The sequence below is a fragment of the Pogona vitticeps genome, chromosome 4 (genome assembly GCF_051106095.1).
Source record: "Pogona vitticeps strain Pit_001003342236 chromosome 4, PviZW2.1, whole genome shotgun sequence".
NCBI lineage: Eukaryota > Metazoa > Chordata > Lepidosauria > Squamata > Agamidae > Pogona > Pogona vitticeps.
The window spans coordinates 92,860,134-92,875,122 of NC_135786.1; positions in this window are offsets into that span (position 1 = coordinate 92,860,134).

A 14,989-nucleotide genomic window follows, 5' to 3' on the forward strand; every position below is an offset into this window, starting at 1 on the left:
GACAAGGGATTTAATTTTAGTTTATTTTGATCAGACTTGAAAAGATGTGCATTTCTGAGTCTGCTTTCTTTACAGCTCTGGAAAATGCTTTTTTAAAAAGAGAAAATATCATAGATGTTTGTTGTAGGTTTTTCGGGCTATTTGGCCGTGTTCTGGAGGTTTTTCTTCCTAACATTTTGCCAGTCTCTGTGCCCAGCATCTTCAGAGGACAAGGAGTTAAAACTCTGTCATAGACATATCATAGATGTGTTCTTGCGTGAACTAGCAAATGGAGTAGCATTAGATGGATTAGACGACATGGAAACAGCATTGGTCACCCTGTTTGATGACCTGCTGAGGGAGGCCGACAGGGGCAAAATGTCTCTGCTGGTCCTCCTCGATAGCTGCCTTTGATACCATCAACCATGGTATTCTCCTGGGGAGGCTCTCTGAGTTGGGAATCAGTGGCCAGGCTTTCGTCTGGCTCCGTTCCTTCTTGGAGGACCGTCCCCAGAAAATGCAGATTGGAGAGAGTTTCTCGGCCCCGTGGAGCCTCAGTTGTGGGGTTCCGCAGGGCTCGGTTATCTCTCCAATGCTGTTTAACATCTATATGAGGCCACTGGGCGAGGTCATCAGGGGATGTGGGGCTTTGTGTCATGATGATACTCAGCTTTACATCTCCTTTTTTCCAACAACAGTGGATGCTATCTTGTCCCTTGAGCTCTGCCGGGGGGGCTGTTCAGCAGTGGATGCAGGTGAACGGACTGAGGCTGTATCCGGGCAAGATGGAGGTCCTTCGGGTGGGTGGCCCAGACATCAGTGGTCTGGGAAACTCCCTTTCCTTTGGGGGGGTGACTCTTACCACCAAGAGTGAGGTTTGCAGCTTGGGTGTACACCTGGACCCAGCACTCACCATGGAGACCCAGGTGTCGTCAGTTGTCCGTTCTGCACATTTCCGCCTTTGGCGGATTGCCCAGCTGCGTCCCTATCTTGATGTGGGGGCGCTCACCACTTTGGTCCATGCGCTCATAGTCTCAAGATTAGACTACTGTAATGCGCTCTACATAGGGCTGCCCTTGAGACTGACGCGGAAACTTCAGATGGTACAGAATGCGGCAGCCAGACTTCTGACTGGGGTGAAAAGGTACCAACATATTTCCCCCACACTGGCCACCTTGCATTGGTTGCTCATTCATTTCTGCATTGATTTCAAAGTTCTTACGATTACATATAAAGCCCTAAACAATTTAGGACCTCGATATCTGACAGAGTGCCTTCTCCCACCCAGTTCTGCCAGAGACACTCATTCTAGACAGGCCGGGCAGCTGAGGGGCCTAATGCCAAGGGAGATCCGAAAGGAAAGAACGAGGAACTGGGCCTTCTTGGCAGTGGCCCCTCGCCTCTGGAACAACTTGCCCATGGAGATCTGCCTGGCTCCCTCTCTGGGTGTGTTTAGAAGTAAACTTAAGACTTGGTTATTTGGGCAGGCTTCTGCTGTATCTTAAATTCACATTTTAACATCTTGGATTTATTGCATGTTTATTGGTTTTATTAGTTTTACTGCTTTTAAATTTGTAATACTGCCCAAGTAGACCTTTGGTCTACTAATAATCTAATCTAATAAATAATAAATCTAATAATAAATAAAAAACAATTGTTAGTGGAATTTTTCTACCTCAATCAGCATATGTGTGTGTGTGTGTGTGCTTTTCCCCTATGAGCATATATAGATGCTCATAGTTGAAAGGCATTAGTTTTGTGTTTCAAAATTCAGCATACAATGCAGAGAACATGACCTCTCATGCTTAAGGTGAGAAATTTCATAAGAGTTGGGGAATTCTCAACTGGCTGGTGGTCTTCCTGCATCAAGGCAGTCTGTCTCAATGAGAAATGAGAAACTGCACAGCTTATTTCACATCTTTATTTGAATCACAGCCATTATTTCTAATCCTAGGGAAGGTTTGTGCAAATATGTGTCTTGGGTCCATGTTTTCAATAATGCAATGTGTGTGTTTTTTAAAAAAAAACAATGTGTAAATAAGCAGCCTAACTAATGCCACAAGACGACCTGCCACTTAGAAATGAAAAAATATATCATCTCAAAAAATAAATGTGATACTTTTCAATGAAAATTTGTATGTGATGTCCAAGAATCAGACCTGTGCCTGTGCTTGAATTATCATCTATGACCTTAACATTAATTAGATGCATCATAATGAGGAGGAGATAGCTATTTATTTAGACCAGTGATGTGGAACATATGATCATCCAGAGACTGAATTTCTGCAACATCCACCCCCCTCCCCAGCCCTAACCTTCAGAGCTACTGATGAGGGATGCTGAGAGTTGCAGTTGAACCACAGGCTGAAGGCCAGACTGTTCCTATCCTTTGGGAAGCTGGATGATTAACTTAGTGGTTGCAGATCCAGAGGTTTTAGACATAGAATGTAGTGTTGGATTTAGTGAAGTAAAAGAAATGCCATGAACCTTCTTTGAAGGCTTGGTTTTTCTTGCCCAGAAAAAGAACAGCCTCCAAGTGATATTCCTCCTGGGTTTTTTTTGTCCAATTTAATGTGAAAATTAAAAATGCAGAATCTACTTGGAGAACTCTGATCACTGTCTGGGCAATTGGTAGACACACCAGTTAGGTGACCATACATTAACTGAAGGCAATAAAGCAAGCAAGCAAACAAACAATCTGTATGGACTAGGGGGAGAGGTTTGAAAGAGTGTTGGGTGCCTGCTCACAAACTGTATAAAACTACCACTTCCACTTGCACGGAAGAAGTGGGGGGGGGGGAGGAAATATTCTGCTGATTTGCTGAAGTGCCTCTTTCTTGAGATTTATGTTCAAAATGTCATAAATAGCCACTTCCTAATTATTGTTTTGCAAAACTATGCAGCATTTTGGGATGAGATGAGAGATACGGACTAACCTTCTTTTCTTATTTTTATTTTATTTTATTTTATTTTGAATCTCCTGTCCTGCTACACTGCAAACATGTTGTGCCATTGGGTTTCTTACACTGTGTGTGCTTTCGATCTCCTTGGATTTTATTTGTTAAACCACCCAGAATAGTGCTTTTTGCGCAAACAGGGCTGCATATAATTTAAATAATTTGGTTTTTTGATTTTTGCATTTATTTGTAATTTTTTTTGTTCCCTTCCCCCTCTTCCCTGATATGGATTGGAAGGCCTCTCCCCCCCCCGCGAGGGGCCTTTGAACATCCCAGTGATCATGGGTAGGGGGAGGTATGGCGTTGGCACAGTCCCTACTCAATGTTAGAAGAACAATGAACAGATGCTTGAAGGCTGTTCATTGTTCTGAGACTGTGTCCAACCCTCAGTATCGAGGTAGCCAGCCCAGCCAGCCTTCCACTCCATCCCTGCTGCTGTTGAATGCCAGGTCTGTGTCCAATAAATTCCAGGTAATCCATGACCTTATCCTGGAGGAGGATGCAGACCTGGCATGCATAACCGAGACGTGGATTGGCAGGAAGGGGGGGTCTTCCCCTGGCTCTCATCTGTCCACCCAGTTATGCCGTCCAGCACCAGGGTAGACTGGAGGGGTGGGGGTGGGGAGTAGCCATTGTTTATAAATCCAGCTTACAGGTTACTAGGCGCTCCTCTGTGGTAAAGCCAGGTCTAGAGGCACTCCACATGTCGATTGGGACCAGGGATGGTATTGGGATTTTGCTGTGTTACTGCGCTCTCTGCAACCCAGCCACTTCCCTTCCGGAGCTGGCCAACTTTGTCTCCGCGGCATTGTTGGGATCCCTGAGGCTTTTGGTCTTGGGTGATTTCAATGTGCATGCGGGGGCAGAGGCATCTGGGTCAACTCTTGAGTTCTTGGAAACCATGGCTTCCTTGAACATGTCCCAACATGTCAACGGCCCCACCCACATGGGTGGCCATATGTTGGACCTGGTCTTTTCCACCAATTGGAGTGAGTGTGATCTGGTGGTGACCGACCTTGTGTCATTCCCCTTGTCATGGTCAGATCACCATCTGGTAAAATGTAATGTCTCCGTGGCTCTCCCCCCTCGCAGGGAGCAGGGACCTATTTCTATGGTCTGCCCTTGAAGGCTACTGGATCCGGTTGGGTTCCAGGATGCCATGAGAGGTGTTACGGCTGACCTGGCTAGCGCTCCTGTCAATGCTCTGGTTGACTGCTGGTCCACGGCTGCCACCAGGGCAGTAGACATGATCGCGCCTAAATGCCCTCTCCATCGCAGAACCCGCCCGGCGCCCTGGTTTAATCAGGAGCTCCGAGCTCTGAAGTGACACAGGCGAAGGCTAGAGCGTAGGTGGAGGAAGGACCCGACAGATTATAATAGGTCACAACTAACCTTTACCTGTCTAAGGTAAAGGCTGCTTGTCGAACTTAGTTCGCTAACCGGATAAGCGAAGCGTCCAACCAGCAGGCGGAGTTATTCCGTATAGTGCGCGACCTATCTGGAACTGGTGATAGGCCTCCCCCTAGTTTCTCGATATTTGGCGGAACGCCTTCTACCACCAAGATCTACCCGTGTCACTCGCGCGAGCCAGGAGGTGAGGCTGAGGAGCCTAACGCCGAGGGAGGCCCGAAAAGAAAAGACAAGAAATCGGGCCTTCTCGGTGGTGGCTCCTCGCCTCTGGAATAACCTTCCCCCTGATATTCGCGCGGCCCCCTCGCTGGGTATTTTCAAAAAGCAACTAAAAACATTGATGTTTCGGCAGGCCTTCCCCTCCCCCAGTTAATTCCTGACTCCTCTTTCCTTCTCTCTCCTAGTGTTTTATCCAATTGGTGAAAGTTTCCATCTTTGTAAAATGGTTTTTATTATTGTTGTTCCCTTTGTTGTGAGCCGCCTAGAGTGGTCAATCGATTAGATAGGTGGGATATAAATAAAATAAAATGAATTAAATTAATTAAATTCTCACCTGACCAGTTTGCAGCCTTTTTTAAATCTAAAGTGGAGGCCATCTGCTGGGACCTCTCTCCTTTTTTGAACACAGTGAGTCGAGCAGAGATGTCCAGTGCTCCGTCTGGCCCGGTAACTTTTGACACCTTTCAGCTGGTCGCGTCTGATTCTGTGGCCAAGGTGCTTGACCGCTGTCAAGCCACCACCTCCTCCCTTGACCCTTGCCCGGCCTGGCTAATCAAAGCAGCCAGGCCGATAACAACAGAATGGGCCACTGCAATAATAAAGTGCCCTCAAGGAGACACTCATTAGGCCCATAAGAAAGAAACCTAGTTTGGCAGCAGACGAAACTGGCAATTATAGGCCCGTCGCCAATGTTTCTTTCATGAGCAAAGTGGTGGAGAGGGTGGTGGCCGATCAGCTTCAGGCTCTCTTGGAGGAAGCAGACGCCCTGGATCCATTTAAGTCAGGCTTCAGGCCACGCCATGGTACAGAGATGGCATTGGTCGCCCTGTACGATGACTTGTTGAGGTAGGCTGACAGGGAAAAAACTTCTCTGTTAGTCCTTCTCGACATCTCGGCAGCCTTTGATACAGTCAACCACGGTATCCTCCTGGGGAGGCTCTCTGAGCTGGGAATTTGTGGCCTGGTGCTTGCCTGGCTCCGTTCCTTCTTGGAGGACCCTCCCCATAGAGTACAGCTTGGGGAGAGTGTCTCGGCCCCGGGGAGTCTCAATTGTGGGGTTCCACAGGGGTCGATTATGCTATTTAATATCTTCATGAGGCTGCTGGGTGGGGTCATCAGGGGATGTGGGGCATCGTGTCATCAGTATGCGGATGACACCCAGCTCTACATCTCCTTTTCACCAACTGCAGGTGATGCCATCCTGTCCCTTCAGCGCTGCCTGGGGACTGTACTGGAATGGATGTAGGAGAATGGGCTGAAGCTTAACCCGGACAAGACGGAGGTCCTGAGGGTGGGTGCCCCCACTGTTAGTGGCTTGGGTGACTCCCTCTCGTTTGGGGGGGTGACCCTTCCCATAAAGAGTGGGGTCCGCAATCTGGGGATCCATCTGGACCCTGCGCTCTCTATAGAGACCCAGGTGGCGTCGGTGGTCTGCACCACCTTTTTTCATCTCTGGCGGATAGCCTGGCTGCGACCCTATCTTGATGTGGGGGCGCTCACCACCTTGGTCCATGTGCTCGTAATCTCAAGATTAGACCACTGTAACACGCTCTACGTGGGGCTACCTTTGAGGTTGACGCGGAAACTCCAAGTGGTGCAGAATGCAGTGGCCAGACTCCTGAGTGGAGTGAGAAGATACCATCACATTTCTCCTATTCTGGCCGCGTTGCATTGGCTGCCCATTCAGTTCCGCGCTGACTTCAAAGTTTTGATGCTTATGTTTAAAGCCCTAAACGGTTTAGGGCCTCGATACTTGGAGGAACGCTTACTCCCACCCAGTTCTACCTGTGTCACTCGCGCGAGTCAGGAGGTGAGGTTGAGGAACCTGACGCGGAGGGAGGCCCAGATGGAAAAAACTAGAAACCGGGCCTTCTTGGCGGTGGCTCCTTGCCTCTGGAACAACTTACCTCCTGAGATTCGCGTGGCTCCCTCGCTGGGTATTTTCAAGAACAACTGAAAACATGGATGTTTAGGCAGGCCTTCCCCCCTTCCAGTTAACTCCTAATTCTTTTTTTTTTCTTATTCCATTACAATATACCCTGTTTCTTGCCATCTTTGAGAAAAAAAATTATTTCTTTTCATTTATGCAAATTATGTTATGTTATATGCCTAATTGTTTTTATAGTGTGTGTTGTAAGCCACCTAGAGTGGTCACAATCAACCAGATAGGCGGGGTATAAATAAATAAATAAATAAATAAATAAATAAATAAATAAATAAATAAATAAATAAATAAATAAATACAAATAAGTAAACCAAAGCACAGACCAGAGTAACTGGTGAATTGGGCTGGTTTGTTTTGCAACTCAATTTGGCAGTCCTGTTTTGCTGATTCAAAACAAAACGCCAAACTATTTTCCCCCAGCGCTTCATTTTGCTTTGGCAAAAGGGATGCCCACTCCTTCCCACTGCCCATGTTACCTCCCTACTTGGTCTTGCTGCTGCTGCCACCACTGCTGCCACCATCACTGGAGACAGAGGGCTGGCTTCCTTTCACGGAGCCAGGCCGACTGCCTTCAGTGCATGTGCCCACTTTTTAGCAGGGTGATAAACTGGGGGTTGGGTGCATGTGCAGAGGCAGCAGTTGGGCTCCTCGCACGGAAGCCAGTCACTGCCTTCTGCACATGCACCTACCTCCCAGCTGATCAGGGTGATCAGCTGACTGTCAGGTGCATATGCAGACGCAGTGCCTGGGCTCCTGGAAGGGAAACTTTGCTGTTGTCACCACATTGCAAGGAGCCCAGGGAAGCAGTGGTGGCAGATCTGTGGCAGTGGTGTGACTGGAGCCGTAGGCACCACCACCACCAGGCAGTAACTGAAAATTGAGTCATGAACCGGTTCAGTTTTCTGGTTGGTTCATGGTGGTTTGTGGTTTGCGGCTAACCACAAACCATGAAGCATCACAAACCACCATTTCTCAGGTTCGTGCCCATCTCTAGATGAGATGCTTACAGTGTCTGAGCTTTGCTTAGTTGCTTCAGGTAGTATGGGCCTTTCTTAAGGACAGCATGTTATTGTAAGAGCTTGAGACAAGATAGGAAAAAAAGGGTGGGCGATACAGAACACAGGCTGATCGAGGACAGATTTCACCTTATGAAACACAAAGCTGCCCTGTTGGCTGAATAGCAGTCTGCCATGAAGCTTTCCAGGTCATCCAAGCATCCCGTTGCTGTCGTTGTTCTGCCCAGCTTAGTGAGAACTCACTACTCTGGGCAGTGCACATAAAGAAAATGAGAAAACAAGACTGAAGGGAGATATGATAGCAGTTTTAAAATGCCTGAAAGATTATCAGACAGAGGAGGGGCAGGATCTGTCCCCAATCCTCCCAGATTGCAGGACACATAATAATGGGCTGAAGTTACAGGAAGCCCACAACCTTTCCCTATCCAATTTTGTGTATAAATGGAAGCTTTGCCTGCTATGCTCAATGCTTAGTAAGCCACAACAGCCACTTCATTAATATTCTGAAAGGCTTCAGCTTGAAATTTAGCCATGAATTTTGGAATGCTCAGGACCAAAATTGTGCTGCGTTGCTTCAGATCTTCATAGCCAACTGGCTGAAATCCATTCCTGAAGTGGGCAATAGTTGCTAAAATAACATTCACTCCCCCCCACTCGTCAAATCAGAGAGAAATGTCAAATACTGGGCCTTCCCACAGAAAAACAGGACTTCACTAAGAAAAGCCTCTTTGCATGGACAGTTTGTAGAACATGGTGGTGTGCTTCCTTGTAGAAAGGAGGAAGTGATTAATAAAAATTGTAACTTTACTTTTATTAGATTTTTACCCCGCCCCCCCAGACAAAGTCTACTCGGGGCAGCTTACACACATAATAAAAACATCACAATACAACAGATATCATAAAATCATAACACTTATTTTAAATAATTGCCAAGATGAAATAATTTAAGAAGACAAAGAATTTAAATCAGTTAATTGACTGGAGGGAAGGCCTGCCTAAATAGCCAAGTTTTTAAATGGCTTTTAGAAACACCCAGCAAGGGTGCCAGACGGATTTCTGTTGGGAGGCTGTTCCATAGACAAGGGGGCACAGCTGAGAAGGCCCCGTTTCTTTTTCTTTCTTTCTGGGCCTCTCTCGGCATTAGGCCCCTCAGCCATCCCTGCTGGCTATGCTGAGTGATTTGGGTAGATCTAGGCAGGAGAAGATGATCTGCCAAGTATTGAGGTCCCAAACCGTTTAGGGCTTTATATGTCATCATTAGCACTTTGAAGTCAAATGTAGAAATGAATGGGCAGCCAATGCAAAGCAGCCAGAGTGGGGGAGATATGCTGATATTTCCTCACCCCATAAAGAAGCCTGGCTGGCGCATTCTGCACCATTTGAAGTTTCCGCATCAACCTCAAAGGCAGCCCCACGTAGAGCGTGTTACAGTGGTCTAATCTCGAGATTACGAGCGCATGGACAAGAGTAGTGAGTAACTTAATGAGAAGATAAACTTCCTAACTGTTAGAACAGTATGAGAATGGAACCACTTACTTTGGGAGGTGGTGATGCTGGATGCATTCAAGAGAAAATGAGAGAACCATCTGTCAGGTCTACTTGATTACAGTGGACCCTTGACTTACAGATGGCTTGACTTACAGACTTTTTGAGTTACAGACTTCTCTGGCCGCAAAATTTAGGTTTGACTTGCAGACCGAGATTTGACTTACAGACCAGAAAAAAACCAAAATGGAACAAAAACGGCCTGTTACGGGATTAATTGGTTTTCAATGCACTGTAGGTCAATGGAGACTTGACTTACAGACTTTTTGACTTGAGAACCGCCTTCCAATACGGATTAAGTTTTCAAGTCAAGACCCCACTGTAGTGGCTTACTAAGCATTGAGCATAGCAGGTAAAGCTTCCATTTAATATGGGCTTTTCTTAAGGCCCATACTACCTGAAGCAACTAAGCAAAGCTCAGACACTAAGCATCTCATCTAGAGATGGGCAGGAACCCCACTGAGCAAGGGGTTGGACTTGATGAGCTTATAGCCCCCTCCATTATTTGGTGATTTTATGAATTGAGGAAATACAGTTACCTGTATCAGAGCTGGCTAAACAGATGTTCATCTTCAAGTCTCATGGGGCACAGCCAACCTGGTCAATGATCACAGGAATTAAAGTGCAGCAACATCTGAAGGGCCATGGGCTCCTTTGCCCCAGTGTACATAGGTATTAGATCAGTAGTGATAAAACAATAGCTAAAAGGCTTTTTTCCCAAAAGCAAAACATATGAAAGGGAGGTGAAGAAAAATCTTCCACGTTATTCCATATGACACAGAACTCTGACTCTCATTTCAGAGCCCAGGGGCGCCAGAGAAGTGAGGGCCTCTGCCATATTTAAAAAAGAAATATTACTAGCATTGTATCATTTGAAAACTGAGAAATTATTACCTTCTCATTTAAGTTTGTTTAGATCCTACTGTATTTGAAGATGAACATTTTCAGTTTCACATTAATCATTATTCAGTTTCCACATTATTCAGTGGAATGCCCTTTTGCTTTCTTCAACAGATGTTTCACATTGAAGATCTTGTCCCTTATTTTTTTATTGCTTTAGGACAGGAAAAAAAATCATTTAAAAAGTTAAAAAAAAAACATAAATAATTTATTTATTTATATCCCACCCAACTAGCTAGGCTACTACTCTGGGTGGTTAACAAATGGACACCCAGTCATAAACAATAATGATAATGATAAAAACAAGAAAATAAAGGGAAGAATGGAGTTCCAGACATAACTACAGGAACCACAAAACAAAACAAAAAAGGGGGGGGGATTAATGGCAGGCTGGTAGCACAACGAATACATAATTATTTAATTAGGGGCAAACTATTGAAAGGCTTGGGAAGACAACCAGGTCTTCAGTTGCCTCCTAAAACCCAGGAGGAATGGGTCGAGTTGCACCTCTGGTGGGAGGGAGTTCCGGAGTTTATTCTTCTGCCAGAGAGCAACCTGGCAGCAACATTCTACACCAGCTGCACTTTCCGAAACGCCTTCAAGGGCAGCCCCACATAGAGAGTATTGCAATAGTCCATTTTCGAGAGTACAAGTGTATGACCAGTGTTGTAAGGGACCTCCTGTTGAGATAGGGGCGAAGGTGAGGGATTTGCTTCAGCTGGCAAAAGGTGGACTTAGCCATGGCTGAGATCTGGTTCTCCATTATGAGAGCCGGGTCCAATAACATACCAAGGTTGCGGACCTGATCCGTCAAGGGGAGTGTGACCCCCATCAAGACCAGACAGACTGACAATCATGCCCAGTGCTCACTTGCTCCCAGATGATCTCCTTGAAATGTAACATTTTGAAGTCATAAGTAAAATACCCGTTTACCTGTTACCTGTTAGATTAAAAAAAAATTATAACGTTGACATGGGTGGCTTTACAACCCTTAAAAGTAACAAGAGTTCCCCTGGCTACTTAAAAAGAAAGAAAGAAAGAAAAATTTGGTGTTCTTTCTGAAGCATTGCTTCCAGGCTGTGTGTCGTCATCATCATCATCTTAGAATACAGAGCTGGAAGGGACTCATGGATCATCAAGTCCATCCAGTGTTCTTCATTGCAATAGCAGGAATAACGGGCAGCTTCTTGATACTGCAGTTTTTACCACCCAGGATGGGGGAAAGGAGCTTGTAGGATTTTCTGTTCCAAAACCAATTTGGCTGGTTTTGTCACAGACAGGACATCAAATATGGCTTTGCCCCAGCTAGCAAAATATCTTGATTTGCCCTGGCTGAGAATCTAGATTAATTAATATAGTTTTTATGATACCCCCTCCCTTCTGAAATTGTGTTCTCAAAATATGCTATAAATAGAATGCCATCATCAATTTGGATCAGCAGCAGTATTAATTTATTGCTCACACATTCTCTATACACCTGCAAGCACTAAAAGCAGGAAAGATATGATATCCCAAAGCCCAGATTCGTTCTCTCTTGAAGAGAATATGAACAGTATGGGATAAAATGCAAAATGTTTTCAACAGAAAACATTACTAAACAGTGAAAAGCCATGAGACAAGGCTAAGCAAAAAAAAAAAAAAAGCATTGGAATTACAGTGTTAGCGTCTATAGATTTTTGAAAAGTCGCTGTATTGATCACTGCAGCCTGCTATGTTCTTACTCATTTTCCTCTGTACAGAATTTGATTTGAATCATGCTGTTCTGATGTCTATTGGCAATCAACTTACAGAGGAAGAGAAAGGAAGAGAGGCAGAAGGAGAATGATGGGAAGTTACATTAGGGATGAGCAATTAGGGATAGCCTCTCTGGTTTTGCTGAACTGCAGCTCCCATCATTCCTGAACATAGGTTATGCTGGCGAGAACATGGTCAATGGGATTCGTGGTCCAACCATATTCAGAGGGTCACAAGCTGTCTTTGAGTTTACATGAACAGAAGAAAAAACATACTCTATTTTTTTGAAAAAATGTTTTTTTAAAATAAAGGCATAAGGTGTTTGCACAGTTTTGAATGTTTTATTAAATTCATCTATCTGCACAGAAGATGTACAGGTATTCACAGAGCAGAATAACTCCCAAGTTCCCCGGAGTAGATCGCCCCTTTCTCATTAGCTGGCATTTACAGTCTTAATAAATCACCTTGAGACATTAATAGTAGAAAGAACACAAGGTTTCATTACTTACAATTCAATATATCAAAAAGCAAACTAACAACCAGATTGACTTTCAGTAACAGAATTCAGCAGACTCTAGACAGGGAAAAGCACTGAGTAGAGGCGGAGGGCTCTCTTCTGAATTCAGATGCAGCAAAAGAACATTTGGTTAGTGCTACGTAGACTGAAAGTCACCCTAGCTTAGAGAGGTTCCTCCCAGCCAGACTTACTAAAGGCAATATGCGAGGTTGCAAAAACTCCAACATAAGACAGGGCACAATTTATTTTGTTATTTCCAATGTATAAAATATACAGTAAATGAGAAAGTATAGAAATGTCCAGGTACAATACATTTTCCCACTCTTTTGTTCCTGGGTGAGAAATAATATATACTTTTAGGATGGACAAAACATAACACTTTTCAGCATCTCTGTGCTGAAAAGAACTAGACCATCAAGTTTTGGATTAAATGGAGTACAATAAATGCTGATTGAAAGTGGGCGATTTGATTCACTGTGCTGGCAATAATAAAAAAGTATGGGTTCTCCTGGATTCTTCTGTGATAAGGTTTAATCTTTCAACATAATATATTTGGGGATCTTTAGAAAGGTGATTTAAAAACCCTTTGAGTATCACAGTGATATACACAATGCATTTCACCTAAGTGTGGTTTCTATAGGATTCAATCCAGACTTAATCGTGTAAGGCAGCAGTAGGTGCAATCAGTGGGACTTAACTGAATTGGAAGTGATTTTTGACAACCATTATTTCAGTGGATCTCCTTTGGGCATGACTAAATTCAAATCCAACCCACATATATCAGTTTTGATTGTGCCAAGGAAATTAATAAGACCTCTGGGTCATTACAGTCATTAAAATCTTCAGTCACAGTATCTTGTTCATTGTCGGGATACCCTCCATACGAGTATAGGGTCAGCTTCCAGCTCCAATCAGTCCCAGACACCACAGCCTATGGTAAAGGATGATGGAATTTGTCTATCAACATCTGAAGGTTCACAGTTTTCCCAACTGTGTTTTAGATAAATTCAGGATGACAGATCTATAAATTCCTGCTAGCTGTTATCACTAAATTGAACTTCCACGGGCATTGGGAGGATAGGGGTCATCAAACAACAAGAGAAGACCATCACTGTATAGAGCTGTGATAACTACCTATTTGTTTCTGAGCATAGTCCAAAGGATTTGGTTTGACCTGAACAACTTGGGGCAAAGTTTCCTGAAGGACATGCCTGCCTCCATATAACTTTATTGAGAAATAGGGTTTTCCACAAAGACTCATCTTGCAGTTTCTCCGGGAGACCATAAAGTGACAAGCTCGAGCCTTTTCTGCGATGGCCTTCTGTCTCTGGAACACCTTCCTCTTGAAGATCTATATTTCTCCTCAGTGGCTTATATTTCAGGAAAACGTTAAGAGTTTTCATTCTAATTATTGAACTCCTAGGTGTTTCAGCTCCTGTAAACTGTGTTAGTTGCTTAGTCTATTTTTAATGATTTTAGATCTTCTTAAAGAGGAACTCTCTAAACAGATCTAAAATTTCTTTCATCTAATATCAATCTATCTACTTTATTCAGCTATGAGGATGAGGGCTGGCTGGATAGCTCAATGGTTTAGGTATCTGGCTATGGAGCCAGAGGTTGGGAGCTTGATTCCCCACTGGGCCTCCTGTGAGTAAAAGCAGCCTGTGTAGCCTTGGGCAAATTGCACAGTCCCAGGATGCCTCCAGAAGAAGGGAATGGTAAACCACTTCTGAGTACTCCTCCACCATCGTCATTGCCATCCCAGGAACCACACAGCATTCAAGGATCCTGGGTAATGCCTTTTGTGCATGAACCTGTCCCCCAGCTGATCACCTTGATCAGCTGGGATGTGGGTGCCTGTGCAGAAGGCAGCACCAGGTTCCTTAATGGTTGCTACACTGCAGCCACCACCACAGCAGGACAGTGGGGGGGGGGGCACCAGTGGCAGCAGGGGTGGTGGGGTGGCAGCAGGGTAGCAATGGTGGTGAGTCAAGGGTGGCAGGACAACAGGAGAAGGTAACCCCTCTCCCAGGCCTGAACTGAAAAATGAACCAGTTTGCAGTTCGGTTTTCTAGTTGGTTCATGCTGGTTTATTGTTCATGATTTGGGGTCAACCGTAAACCATCATTTTTCAAGTTTATGCCCATTTCTAATGCAAAACTCTCCCAATCCAGCCTGGAAGTCAGTGACATATTTAATATGTGTCACAGTGCCTACCATAAGGATGTCATGATGATCATTCTTAAGTGAACATGTTGTGTTATTTTCTGTCTTCTTCTTTTCTGTTGCCTGTAGTTTTTGGGTTACTTCAAAACAATGTGAAGTCTTGTTTCAGTGGGTGACTTTCAGCATACCAATATATCTCTGATCTAATTTCAGTCTAACCTACTTCATTTGGTTTTTAAGAGGATCAACTGGAGAGGGGAAAACATAAATACTGCCTTGAGAGTATTGAAGACTTGGTTTTCAGTTTAAAAGCTTGGTCTCTAGCCTTTGCCAGTTGTTACCCACTTGTTTAATGCAACCCACACCATAATTGTAGCTTGGAACAGAATTGTTACAAGCAGCAACATTACCTATGATAAGTTACTTTTGGGTTAATTATGTTGCCTCATATTTACACAGTGTTGTAATGACTGCTACTTGCTAACAATATTACCTTTTTAGTATAAAATTTAACTGTTTACTCAGAAAACAATAGTGGCTTGGTCATTCTGGAGCCTTTAGGGTCATTTCTATTCTCTTGTTTGGATTTTTTTTTAAGTAA